This window comes from Phyllostomus hastatus, unplaced genomic scaffold, assembly GCF_019186645.2.
Source record: "Phyllostomus hastatus isolate PE091 unplaced genomic scaffold, TTU_PhHast_1.1 phas_contig_1540, whole genome shotgun sequence".
In the NCBI taxonomy this organism is placed as follows: domain Eukaryota; kingdom Metazoa; phylum Chordata; class Mammalia; order Chiroptera; family Phyllostomidae; genus Phyllostomus; species Phyllostomus hastatus.
The window spans coordinates 55,155-69,946 of record NW_025333628.1 but is presented as its reverse complement, the minus strand read 5'-3'; the positions used below and the strand labels follow the sequence as shown (position 1 = coordinate 69,946).

Below are 14,792 nucleotides of genomic sequence, written 5' to 3'. Positions count from 1 at the left end.
TGAGAGCCACTTTCTCAATCTTCTGCTTGACTTTACCCCACAGTAGAGAAAATGCTGTGCCTTTCACATCATATGACAACATATGAATGATTTTCCCCACCCTGGGCCCTACCACATCACAGAATTGTGTGGTTCAAAATCTTTCTGAGATCAGGATGGCTTGTGGGCTTGTCAAAATCTACTCGAATTTCTCAAAAACTACTGACAGAATGTTGGGCATGATGTCCAAGTTAGCACCTTTTTAAACTTAAAATATTTTATTTTTTCTTTTCTTTTTATCTTTTTATCAATATTTATTCCCACATTCCCTTTCCACCTGTACCAACCCTTGCCCCCCATATTATTACATGTTGTCTGTGTCCATGAGTTAAAACATATATATACATATTAAACATGTGTATAGCTTATTCAGTAATATCCCTGATAATTCTAGCTTCAATCTGACACCACACATAATTATGATAATATTATTGGCTATTTTCCCTAAGCTGTACTTTACACTCTAAAATAAATGTTGAGGACAGATATGGGACAACCAGCACATTGTCATTGACTTGGGTAGAAATTATAAGAGGAGCTACGGAGGGTGAGTGTAGAAGTGGTGAAGAGCACAGCAGGAGAATCTCAGAATATCTCCCAATAAATTCCTAATGAATGACAAACACCAAATGCTGAATGTATGACAGGGACACCGGACTGTCACCAACCTGGGGAGTCACCAGGATGAACATCCCCACTGTTGGGACAGGGAGGTACAGAGTCCAGTCCTTGTTGTTTCCTCTTCCGCAGTCCTTGCTCCCTTGGTGGCCTCATCCATGCTCACAGCTTTAATGTCATTCTCATAGCATCACCTGCATACCTATGTCTCGAGCGCAGACATTTCTCCTCAAGGTCCCCACACTCATCTGTCCAACCCGAAATCTCATTGGTGTGTCTAACAGACATCTCACCTTGACCTTCTCTTCAGCTGAAAGCTTGAAATGCCCACCCGTCCCCCCACATACTCCTGCCAGAGTCTTCTCCCCTCTCTGCTGATATAACTCCATCTTTCTGCTGGCACAGTACAAATGTGGGGTGTCCTTCTTGACTCCTTTCCCACACCCCAGATTGAATCATTAGGGAATGCTGTGAAATCCATCTTCGAAATGCATTCAGTGTCCAGTCCCTTCCCAATGTTTCCACCACTCACAGCCCCATCAGAACACCCAGCACCTGCAGCCTGGAACCCTGGGAGCTTCCCCACACCTTTCCCTCTTGCCTCGCTGGTCCCTTGTCTCCTGATTCTGTTCTCAGCCCAGCAGCCAGACTGACCCTGTGGTCCGAGGGCTCTATTTTGAGGAGGATCTCTTAAAGGAAGCCACTAAGGAATTCCGCTCCTTGGCCTTGAACTTCCAGGACTCAGCATCTGCAGAATGAGATCAGTGTCTGCAGTGGATTAAGGACAGTGGATGCTGGAATAGTTCCTGCTTTAAGCAGGTGTCCTCACCTTCAGATTGGTCAGCTCTCTGATCCCACATTGACACCCTTGAGATCTACAAGTTGGGGGCCTGGAAGCTTAGGGTAACTTCTAGGCTACAAAGAGGCACTCCATTAGAATCTGGGGACTCAACCAGCCATGGCCAGAAGCTCCAAAAGGTACATTCAGATGTGTGGGAAGGAACCCTTAATTGCCCATGGGGCACAGGTGGTCACAGAGAACATCACTGGGGAGTCCTGTGGTCCCCTTGTCATGTGGCACATGGTCTGTCCCTCCTGGGTTGTCTCCACACCTGATGGTAAGTGTATGAACTTAAAGTGACTAGAACAGCTTAACAAATGATGTGAAGGTGTAGAATAACACCTACCAGAAACAACATGCCTTGGAGCTTATATCACTAATCTTAAAATAATGCAGGGATGTTGAGATGATTAAATGATGTTCTGATGTTGGGTGTAGAAACAGCAGACGGGGAACCTTAGAGTCCCAAGGGGAGGCTGCAGTGACTATTTTAGCACCAAGTCCTGGAGAAAGCAGCTCTGTCACTCTGGAAAGAAAGTTATTGTGAACAAATTCAGGTCAGTCTCAGAAGTGTTACATTCTCCCACAGACACCACATGCTCCGAATGTCCCACTAAGAGAATTCCCAAAATCCAGTTGTGTCCCTGTTCCCAATGCCCCCCACTTTCTGCCCTGAGGGTCTCACCATCAGGAGCTGTGAGAGACACATCAGAGCCCTGGGCACTGTCGTTGCCTGGGGGAGACACAACAGCAGAGTTACAGGGTCGGGGAGTCCCCTCCACAGACTCCAGCCCACACTCTCCCAAGGCTCCTAGACGTCACCTCCCCAACAACCAGACTTACAGTCAGCCTGAGTGTAGCTCTTCTTGCCCCTGTCTGTGGAAAGGAAAGTTTCTGTGAGAAGTCGTGGGTAGGCTGGGTCCCATGACCCTAAAAAAAAAAACCCATACTCGGGAGCACAGGGAAGGTTCCAGACCTGCAATTAAACACTCACGTTAGGATCAGGAATGACAGGGAAAGTACATGTGTGGGGACTGGACCTACCGCCACTCGGGACAACTGTCCTGAGCAGGGACCTTCCCCTCTGGACTCTGACAGCTGGAAATTGGTCCCTATCGCTAGAACCATCAGGTGATAAATGTGTCCCAGACTTTCCCACAGGCCTCATTAAAGAGTCAGTGTTAGCAAATAGGCCCCAGATGGACAAGCACCTGTGTGGGGATATGATGTCCATTAAGGAGGCAGAGCACACTTCCACCTGGGCTTGACCTCTAGGGGGACAGGAAACTCAGCTCCTGCCCCTTGCCCACCTGAGCACTTCCTCCTCCACAGCACAGCTCCAGTGACCACAGCTCCAAGGAGACCCAGGGCAGCAGCGATGCCCACAATGGTGATGGTGGTCTGGGGAGGGGGGTCTGTGAGGGGAAGGTGAGAGGTCAACCTCAGGCCTGAGTCCTGAGCCTGCTCAGGGACACCCTGAGGAGAGGCTCTGTGCCCACACCCCCTCCTCACCCCATCTCAGGGTCAGGGGCTCAGGCAGCCCCTGGTGCTGCACATGGCACGTGTATCTCTGCTCCTCTCCAGGGGGCATGACCACAGCTGCCCACTTCTGGAAGGTCCCGTCCCCCGCAGGCCTGGTGTCCACAAGCTCCATGTCCTGGGTCAGGTCCTCCCCTTCACGCTGCCAGGCCAGGGTGATGTCCGCAGGGTAGAAGCCCAGGGCCCAGCACCTCAAGGTGACCTCATGGTCAGAGATGGGGTGGTGGGTCACATGTGTCTTTGGAGGGTCTGAGGGGAGGGTGAGAAAATTCGAGAACTCTGCATGGTCATGGGATACTCCAGCAGTGCTCATGTGACCATCCTGAGAGTGGACAGGACAGTGGGGGTGGGGAAAGGGAGTGCACCACCCAGACACCAGCCTGGACAGAGACATGGGGGATAATCTCCTATTTCTTGGAAAGTTCTAGAATCAGGTTGAGAGCCGAGGGTAGGGTATGCAGGACTCTAAGAGGAGATACAGACTTAGGTGGATGCTGAATGGCTGAAAAAGCCAGAGTTAGGCTTCCAGAGAACGTCTCAGCCTGAGAACTAGGGAGAGTGGCTTGGAGCACCAGGTGCTGGAGGGTGTGAGGCAAGGGTGTCAAACTCATTTTCACTAGAGGCCACATCAACTTTGTGGTTGCCTTCGAAGGGCTGAATGTAATTTCGACTCCTTAACAGTTACGGAGTAGTGGCATTTATACAGTCCTAAAATTATTTTTGGCTGTTTGAAGGCAATGTTGAGGCTGATGTGGCCCCTGGTGAAAATGAGTTTGACACCCCTAATAAGGGAACTGCTGTGGGGTGTTTCAGGGAGAGGCTGGGTCCCTTACTGTCCTTTAGAGAAAGCTGGGCCCGTGGGTGAGTCACAGAACAAGGAAACCTGGGGAACCCTTCCCTCTCTGGACCTTGAGGGGAATTGTGACACTGCCCCATTTCCCTCCTCTCCTTGTAGGAAGCCCTCCCAGCCCACAGATCCCCTCCTAGGGGAGGCCTGCATTTTGGTACCTGCTCGGAGCAGCGTCTCCTTCCCCTTCTCCAGGAACAGGTGAAGCCAGCACACGCACGTGTCCTCCAGGAAGACCCATTCCTCCATATATTCGTCCTGCAGGAAATTGCGCCGTAAGGTGATCTGGATGGTCTTTTTGGCCTCGGTCGAAGATCGCAGGTCCAAGTTCAGGATGAAGGATTCGGTGCCATCGTAGGCGTACTGACCGTACCCGCTGAGGAAGCGTGGGTAGGACCCCACAACGCAGCCCGTCATTTCCTGCAAGGTGTGAGACCCTGACCGCGCCCTAAAGGTAGCCCAGTCCACTTGTTCCCCCTGGAGGACAGATGTGCCCCCCACGCGAGCAGCAGAGACCCGTCCCACGAGGCTTAAACGTAAACTGAGTGGAAGTAAGAATGGGTTGGGAACCCCTGGGCTCCTCCCGGGATGGTAGCAGGGCGCATCCCGGAGATTCGAAGGGATTCTTGCCTGTCCGTGGGCATGGGGGTAATGCCTAGACCTGGGCACACATGGCTCACCTTCCTGGCTCTGGTTGTAGTGGGCGCGCAGGTTGGTCAGCTTTGCTCGGGCAGCCTGTTCGTAGTGCTTGCAGGGCCTCGTCAGCTCCTCCCAGAAGTCTGGATCCTCCTGCTCCACCCACTGCTGCTCCGCCCACCGCACCCGGGACTGCACTCCCTCGGGTGCGGGGTGTCGCTGTCGAACCACAAAATCTGCGTGTCGTCCACGTGACAATGTATTGAGTCCGGACAGGAAAGTGGTGAAATATCTCAGGGAGTGTGGGCCTGGGGACGGGGAGGACGTGCGTCCTCGGTACTTGTCGGGGGTGGTAGCAGCAGGTGGCCCAGGAAACAGAAAAGGATTCGGTGGTTGAGAGGAGGGGTGGGTGCGGTGGGTGTGGAGGGAGGGGGTCTGGAGTCTGGGGTTTTGGGGTGCGCTGTCCTGGGTTCTCAGCTCCTGCCGGTCCCCTTCCCTCCTTGCCCCGCAGAGGCCTTCCCCCGACCCCGCACTCACTGGTCCAGGTCTGGGTAAGCGCCAGTGCCCCGGAGAGCAGCAGAAGCACAGGTCGGGGCCCCATGACCCAGACCCCGAGCGTCTAAGGAGAAAGAACTCGGGTACTACGTGAGGACTTCATACTCGAAACCACGGTGACACCGACTGGATCGTGCAGAGTTGGGACATACAAACCAGAATCACAGCAGAACGTCAGGAGTATCCAGGCAGAAGGACCTGTGAGAAGGAGAAGGGAAACCCCGAGGAGAAGGGCACACCCCCAACACTGAGAGTCCCCGCCCCAGACTCGGTCCTCAGGGCTGAGACCCTGAGAGCCTGGCTTGGGGACCCGGGAATCTGCCCCAACCCTCCTCCTGCACGGAGAGCTCTGTGCTGCTGTCTCCCTGAGTCCCCGCCCACGTGCTGTTCTATTAAACGATTCCCAAACATTTTGGTGTCAGACCATTTATACAGTCTTAGAAAATAGGGACGACCCCCCAAAATAATTTCGTTTATGTGGGTTATAGCTATCAATAGCTTAGCAATATAAGGAGTAAAATAATTTGAAAAAATTAATTCATTGGGAGTAATATTCAGTGATATGTTAAGAGAAACTATTTTCATGAAAAAATAACCATTCCCGAAATAAATGAGGTAGTGAGAAAAGTGGATCTGCTTAAGTTTTACTTTTTTGCAAGTCTCAGTGCTTGTCTGTATCATTACAAGTGTGATATATTTTCATATTTGCTCCTTCATTTAATCTGTTATTTTGGTGGCAATATGTGAAGAAATATACAGCCCGAGAAATATGTAGGAGGAGCATTTTTAATTACTTTTTTAGATAAGTGTGGATATTCAGCTTTGATTGTACCCTAAAGCTACACAAGTGGTAGTTCCTGAAAAACTCTTTGCAAAGTGGAACCTGAAACACCAACATTGAGTATTTCCTATTCTGGTACATTGCTTGAGTGGCTCTTGTACTGATGCAGGATTATTTAAAGTGATGCATTGTTTCACTAAGTGATAGAGATCTCCCAGTGTTCATGCATTTAATGACACATCATCAAAAATCACATTTGTTAACATTACCACAGACCCCACTGGAGATGGTTGTCAGCTCTGGGAAGCTGTCTGGCTGCTGTGGGGAGACACATGTTTGCCAGAATCCTGGTTTTCCCCTGAGAGCTTCCATTCCATCCAGACAACAAGTGCTGTCAGGTGTCAATTGCCCATTGACTTTCCTTGAGGGAGAAGCTCATGTTCATTTGAGAGAGTGTTCGCCAGTTCACCACACCTCAGTCATCACAGGTTCTGTGTCTCTCCTTCTCTTAAGTGAACTTGCTGTTCTATGAAGAAGCGGTTGACTCAGCTCTCACAGGTCAGTTTCCTGGGCTCATGGTACTTAGGAATGTATGTAGCAGAAGTGTGTTTGTGCACTTTCCTGGTCATCATAGCAGTTATGTTTTTCTTCATTCATTCTCCATTCTGCATTTATTCTTCATTCTCTATTATTCTCTATTTTTATTACAGGTAGTTAAGAAATCAATCCATTTGTATAATGAATTCAAGACAAAATTATCTTCTTTTTTAAAAAGTTTTTTTAAATTTTTTCATTTACTATTGATGACCAATATTATATTAATTTCTGTACAACTCTGCTGTCTTCATTTGTCTATGAGGGTCTTAGATGTACACTACACTCAAAATACAGCATATTCAAGAAAGATTACTTAATATCTGCTTACAAGTACAGTGTGCAGACATTAACCAAAATGTGATATAATGCCCTAAATTTTTAAATGATCAGAAATGCTCCTCACTGGACTTGGTCCTTGTGCACATTGCTTTGGGACCCTTGGTGTCGTTTTTGTGAACCTGGAGACATCAGCAGGCACACTCATCTTTATTAATTCAAGAAATAAATATGTGCGAGCACAACATGTATCACATTCCTGTAGGCCCCACACATAATTAAAAAGTTGTAAAGAGGAAGATGTAAATGTTGGAGTTCCAACTTAGATTCCTTACCAATTTGTCTTCCTCCTCTTCCCCCCAGAATTCAAGCAATTCTGTTTCCCTTCACCCTTGGATGCCTCTCCCCTAGATGAAAATATATATGAAGTTTCTACAATTGTGGAATGAAAAATTCTCTAAGACCAAAAGATGAAAAACCATGAAGGAAAACATAAAACTTTCTTACATGAACCACACACTCTGGAGATACAAACTCATGCCCATAACCAAACTCAAAGATGCATAAAAATGTTGTCAGAGGAAGGTAAGGTATGTCAGTGTTCTTCCGCCAAAGACCCGGAGGAGTGCCTGGGGCAGACAGCCTGCTGTGTGTATCTCTCCTGGGAGTGGGATTGCACCCCCAGGGATATGGGCAGATTCGAGGGACCGGGGAAGATAGGACATGCCCTAGAAGTCGGCTCTGGATGGCTACCTCAGGAGGATCTGTGGGTGCAGGATCCTCTGTAGATTGGCATTGTGAGGACTTGTGGGCAAGTCTGTGATTGGCATCTCAGGAAATACTTAGGGATGCAGAGGACTGAAGCGAGGGTGAGAGGGGTGATATGAAAGACATTGCCTTCCCTTCTGTTTGTCGGGCCCGGGAGCTGCTTGGTAGTGTGTGAGCTGCATGGTGCCTCCTTTCTGTCTGCGCTGAGACAACATGCAGCGTGGTGTTGTTTTGTCTCCTGTCTCCGTGGTCTCAGGATGTCCTTGTCTGATGCTGATGTTCTGTGAGAGCACGAATGTCCAACCGTCTATCTGTTTGGCAAAGATGAAGGAACATGATAGGCATTTCACCTGGAGGGGAGAGAACACATTCTGTATAAAGGTTGAAGGGATTGAAAACCGGGACAAAACTCCTGAAGGATGCTTTTGTAAAAGGTCTCAGTAACTTAAATGTGTTTACATATTGACACAGAAATTCTTTTTTTTAGGAATTTGTCCTAAGAATATAATTACACATACTTCAAAAATATATATTCAGAGATGTTTCTTGTGTTGTGGTTTTATAAGAGGAAAAGGATGGAATGTCTCTAAATGCTCCAATCAACAGAATGATGGTAACTATGGACAGAGGACTGCTTAATGTGTCTCAGGCAGTAACACTATGGGATCTACATAGAAGGTCAAGTATAAATCCACTGGGCACTCAATATGGTATCCTTGTGGGGTACAGAGGAATGGAGAATCACAGAAGTTCAGGGGTGGGGGAAGGTGTGGTGAACACAAGTTGTTTTCTCTTAGATCTTTGATGACTCTCTTTCACTGGGTCCCTTAGCAGCTGTGGTCACCAGACAGGCCTGGGCCTGAGTGGTTCTGCCTCAGGTCAGCCTGTGGTGTGTGGTGTGTGGTATGTGGTTTGTGGTGAGTGGCATGTGGATGCTTGACTTCCTCTGGATAAGATTTCATAACAGAAATCCAAGGATTTTGAAAGTATGTTTATTAAAGCTGGGGACAGTGATGCTAAGAAACCACTTAGGGTAGAAGAGAGAGTCTAGACAGAGCTGCTTTCAGCTCACTGGGAAGTAAAGTTCAGGGACATAGAAGTGAGCCAAGGCCAGGCTGTTGTCAGCTTACTGGATAGTCAGGGGAAAAGGGGGGCCTTAAAGTCAGGATGGGGGATAAGCCTGAGACAAGCTGTCAATGACCACTGCTCCCCTGGCTGATAATCTCAAGGGCACCTTAGAGCTCAGGAGAGAAAAAAGTTCATGCATGACATAGAATGTGGGTGAGGTCTAGAGTGAGCTGCCCCCAGGTCTCTGTCTGGAGGGTTTTTATCTCTCTTCTGTGGGTGAGAATCTTAGGGGAGGCTGTCAGCAGAATATTCATCAGCTTTCTATGGGTGTTTTTAATATGCTGATGCATCAAAATGAGCACATAGTTAGGTTGTGGATTATCCTCTGGTCAGCTCCACTGTTTTACTTTTATCTTAGGTCTGTCTGGCTCTAATGGGTTTTTTTTTTGTTCTTTGTTCCCCTGGCTTCATCTGGTTCTGGGTTCATCTGGCACAAATGACATTAACTGTTGTGAGACCCATTAACTGGGTCTCTATTATGTTTACTCCAACCAGGGTGATTCATGCTATGCATTCCCTGTTAAATAGGAGATGTACAAATAATTTGTTCTCAAGTGTCCTTAGTTAGGGGAAATAAGGTCTTGAGAGTCACCAGTTGGCTGTAAGTTGTTCAGACTGTTCGGCCTTCTTTGTTTTTCTTGCCTCAGTTTCCCCATTCCACTTGCCTAGTTTTCCTTTCTTCTTACCACCCTACCTCACTATGACTCTGCACTCCATGCAAGTGAACTGTTGCAATGTTCCGAAATGTTCTGTGATAGGAAGCTGCTTGGCTCAGAGCTTTGGAGGACATCAAGGGGCTGTGTACCTCAGCTATCCAGACCACAGTCAAGTTCATCATCCAGCATGGGTTTCAAGGTCTCCACTGCATCAGCATTAGAGTCTGGAGACAGAATGCAGAACAAGAGTAGGACCCTGGTTCTGTGACTCTGGCACAGTTGTGTGGGAGATGGGCCATTAGGAGAAGTGACAAACAGAAATTTAATCATGACCAAGTGCAGTGGGGGAAAGGTTCCTGATACCATGGAAACAGTTAAACAGGAGACCTACGGGTCCCCTCCACTGGTCTCCATCTAATTTGAAAGATGTAAAAGATAATGACATCTGAAACACAACAATTATGCACAGTCATAGAACAGGAAAGATCTCTTGGAAATTAAAAATGTCACCATAGAAATGAATAATTCAGTAGATGAACTAGAAGATTCATGTAGTTCTTCTACTGAGTCTCACAAATGGAAAAGTGTGGACAAGCTGGAGAAAATACCTATTAGTCTCTTAGTCACGGGATCCCAACAAGTTTATGATGTCTGTCTAGAAATAATGATGAGTAGGAAATGATTTTTAACATTTTCAGGAATATTTCTCAAAGTTCACAGATAACAAATTACATTTTGAATGGCCTAATCAAATTCTTGCTACAGCAGATAAAAACAGACCCACACTGTGACACATCACAGTGGAATTTCAGAAAGAGGGTGGAAGAGACCTTGAAACCTTCAAGAGGCAGGAAATCTGGGCATGGAGACTAGAAGATGTTCAAGTAATGCCTCCCACTTTCTGCAGAAAAAAATATTTCCAACACAGAATTCTATATCCAGTCAAGATATGAATAAGGGCTAGGGTAGCCTACAGTTCCTTTGTGTATTTAGAGTTTTAATAGTTAACTTCTCACATTGTCTTTGGGAAATACTACCAGACAAAGTGGAGAAAATGAGGTAGTAAACAAAAAAAAGAGGGACATGTAGGATCTAGGTGACAGGGGATCCAGAACAGGAGAGGCCATGGTTCCTTGAGGTGAGGTGAAGGACATCCAGTGTGTCCACCCAACTCCATGTGTGCAGGGACCCAGTCCACCTGTGGCAGGACCAAGGGCTGTGGACAGGTGTCTGCAGAGATGAAAGTGGTTGAATATCTGGTGTGTTCAAATACATACTCATGAAGATTTAGACTCTGGGGAGAGCAGTGGAATGAATGTGTGAACCAGACAGAATGGCCCCATGGCTGAATTAGGACCAGAAGCAATGACCAACAACCCCCTACCCTAGTGCTGACCAATCAATGGAAACCTCGAGCCTATGTTCTTTAGTGCCTTCTACAACCCATACCCTAGTGGCATTGGGAAATCAACTCACCTGTAACTCAGTGTTTTTGTCCACCTTGTTAAATCAACTTTTCCTTCCCTTTTTAGCTTTTTTAATCCTCACTGTAGGACTTTTTTTTTTCATTGCTTTCAAAGAGAGAGGAAGGGAGCAAGAGAAACATTGATGTGAGAGAGAAACATTGATATTTCCAAATATGAAGCACACTGTTGAATTACTGCAGAATGTATTGTCTTGTTCATAATTTTATTTTTTAAAAAGTCATATTTAATGATTTTCATCCCATGCACCCATTCAGGCACACTTGGAAATTAATGAGACTTCATCTCACTCCAAATTCTTTTTCCTTCCCTGCTGCCTTGGGATAAGAGGGTTCAGAGAGGTTCAAGTTTCCATTCAATTAGAGAGACGGAAATGTGAGTGACACTCACACAGTAACCACACAGGAGGGTGACAATGTCCCAGTAGAAATTCCTAAGAGGCTGGCACCTCCTGTAGGGGGATTTGAAACAGGACAAGTGCATGTGTGGGGGTCACTGAAGGGCAGACACTTCTCTGTGCCTTCTGTCTGTAGCTGTGTGTGTGTCTGTCATTGGATCTCATTTTACGACCCAGGATTTTTAAGTCACAGCCGAATACTGCATGGCAATTCACACTCTTGTTCTCACACCCAACTTTAAACCTGGGAGGTCTCAGAAAAGTGGAATTTTGTACAGGGTGGAGGAGCTCCATGGCTCCTGCCATACAAGGCTGTACCCAGGTTGCAAGGGACCAACCCCTTTCCCTCACTGAAGGGGACTCCAGGGCATAGGGACCTGCAGGGACCCTCCTGAGTCTGGCCTCACTTGAAACACCCCCAGCACTTTCCCATCTTCCACCTGCCCAGCCCAGGCAGGAGGTACAGCTCAGGACCAGGCAGGCTCAGCACAGTCCCACCCAGGGTGCTGCCCACACACAGGTCCCACCCAGTTCCTCCTGGGCTGACCCCTTCTAGTTCTGCCCTGAGAATCAATGCAAGGGAGCCTTTATTTGGCTGGTCTGAGCTCCACAGCTCTGTGCAGGGATCAGTCAGGCAGGGCAGCTTCTGAGCCCAGTTACAGGGACAGAGTGTGTGGTCCTGACCTCCCCACACAGATGCCACTATCATGTCATCTGTTCTGTCAGTGACATCATCTGTGTGGGGAGCCTGGGGCATCTCTAACTTACAGCAAACTTGTCTCATGCAGATCCCCCTCAGGTACGTCTGGTGACTAGGGATAGTGATGGCCATTACTGAGACGCCCTCAGGAGCAGTGGGCAGGAGCCAGAGAAAGTGTCCCCTGTTCCCTGGGGAGGAGCTGAGCTTAGAGTCACATGTCATTGGGGTGCATGAGAATCTGGGCCAAGAGTTCCCTTCATGGTGTTTCTCGCTGGGCAGGTTCCTTCAGCTCCTTCTCTTGTCCAAACTCTGTCCTGGAGTACCTCATACTGGTCAACTTAGCACTTTTTTTAAAACTTAAAACAATTATTTTATTTTTTTCTCTATTTTTCCCATCACCATCTATCCTCTTCTCACATCCTACCCCCTCCCCCACGCAATTACCACACTGTCTGTGTCCATGAGTTAATTTTTAAAAATTTTTCAATTACACTTAACATACAATATTGTATTAGTTGCAGCTGTAAAACAGAAAGATTAAACATATATATGTATATATATATATCTTATTAAATAAAATCTTCAATGTATTTAGTACCCATCTGACACCATACATAGTCACAGCAATATTACTTCCTACTTTCCCTGTGTTGTACTCTACACCCTACTCATAAGTGTCCAGGGCTGACACAGGACAACGACCATATTTTCCTTGACTTGGGCAGAAGTTACAAGAAGAGCTAAGGAGGGTGAGTATAGAAGTGGTGAAGAGCACATTAGGACAATCTTAGAGTATCTCCCCGTAAATACCTAATGAATGACAGTCACTAAATGGTGAGTGTATGATGGGGAGATCTGACTGCCACCAACCTGGGTGAGTCACCAAGAAGAATGTCCCCGCTGTGGAACAGGGAGGTGTAGTATCCAGTCCTTGTCTGGTAATCTTCCACAGTCCCTGCTCCCTTGGTGGCCTCATCCACCCTCACAGATTTAAATGTTATTTGTGTAGCATCACCTCCAAACCTATGTCTCCAGCCCAGAAATTTCTCCTCAAGGTCCCCACACTCATCTGTCCAATCTGACACCTCACTGGTGTTTCTAACACACATCTCACTTTGACCTTCTCTTCAGCTGAATGCTTGAAATGCCCACCCCTCCCCACACATGCTCCTGCCAGAGTCTTCCCCCTCTCTGCTGGCGTAACCCCATCTTTCTGCTGGCACAGTACAAAGGTGGGGTGCCCTACTTGACTCCTTTCCCACACCCCAGATTGAATCCTTAGGAAATACTGTGAAATCCATCTTCCAAATGCATTCAGTGTCCAGTCCCTTCCCACTGTTTCCACCACTTAGAGCCCCATCAAAACACCCAGCATGTGCAGCCTAGAACCATGGGAGCCTCCCCACACCTTTCCCTCCTGCCTCACTGGTCCCTTGTCTCCTGATTCTGTTCTCAGCTCAGTAGCCAGACTGACTCTGTGGCCCGAGGGCTCTCGCTTGGGGAGGAACTCTCAGAGGAAGCCACTAAAGGACGTGGGCTTCTTGGCCATGACCTTCCAGGACTCAGTATCTGCAGAATGAGAGCAGTGTCTGCAGTGGGTTAAGGACAGTGGACCCTGGAACAGTTTCTGCTGTAAGCAGGTGTTCTTCACCTTCTGATTGGTCAGCTCTCTGAACCCCTACACTGATACCTCTGAGGTCTACATGAGGGAGGCCTGGAAGCTTCGGATGACTCCTAGGCAACAAAGCAGCATTCTGGTAGAATCAGGGGACTCAACCAGCCACAGACAGAGGCTTCAAAAGGTCACATTCGGGAGTGCAGGGAGAAACCCTGAATTGGGCATGGAGCACAGGTGGTCACAGGGAACATCACTGGGGAGCTGTGTGGTCCCCTTGTACCATGGCACACAGTCTGTCCCTCCTGGGTTGTCTCCACACCTCATGGTAAGTGTATGAAGTTAAAGTGACTTGAAATGGCTTAATATATGGGCGAACGTGTAGATAGAGTAATACTTACTGGTAACCACTTACCTTGGAGCTTTTAATCTAAATCACTTCTGATATATATGGCTAATTTTAAAATAAACATTTCTGTAACAAATGAAATAAAATGAAAGGGCAGTCCTACCACACCTGTCTTTGCTCAAAACTGTGTCAGTCAAGCTCAAAACTCTTCCAACCTTCCCCAGGTCTGCAAGATGTGGCTGGAATCTGACTCCTCCCAATGACTCTGCTGCAGCTACACTGGCCTCCCCGCTGTTCCAAAACCACACAGACAGGCTCACTCCCCAGGGTGTCTGCATGGGAGGCTCCCTGCCTGGAATGAGCCTGCCCCAGACATCTTCATGGGTAATTGTTTGTGTCCTTCTCATCTTTCCTCCAAGGCCACCTTCCCATGAGGCCCATGCAGACCACCCGAACTCTAACAGGCCTCCTGCCCCTCCCAACACACCCCAATGCATTCCCTTCTCCACAGCACCTCCCACCTGCTCACTGGAACTCTTTCCTCACTGACTGTGGTCACAGGGCACAGTGTGTCCTTTTGCCACACAACATAGGCTCTGTGAGGCCGGCCATTTGGCCTGTGCTTGGTTCACTGACATACAGGTATACAACATGCTGCTACACTTCACAGATCTGCATTTTTAATTTTCATCCTCACCCAGGATTGTTGTTACTGATTTTACAGAGAAGAAAGCAGAGAGTGAAAGAGAGAGAGAAACACTGACTGGTTGACTCCCATACCCGCCCTGACCAGAAATTCAACACCAGCCGGGCATGTGCCCTTAACAGGGATTGAACCTGTAACCTTTGGTGTGTGGGCGACACTCCAGCTGAGCCCCGAAGCCAAGCTATTTGTTTTGAAATTGAAGTTATGATTTCCCAGCAGCAAAAGCATTACAACTCACTAAATGGTCAGATGATAGGTAA

At 47.7% G+C, this 14,792-nt stretch overlaps 1 pseudogene; it reads right to left on the bottom strand.

Moving 5' to 3' along the window:
- Positions 1–2,183: 2,183 nt before the first annotated feature.
- LOC123813608 lies at positions 2,184–6,339 on the bottom strand (annotated as a pseudogene).
- Between the last annotated feature and the right edge of the window lie 8,453 nt (positions 6,340–14,792).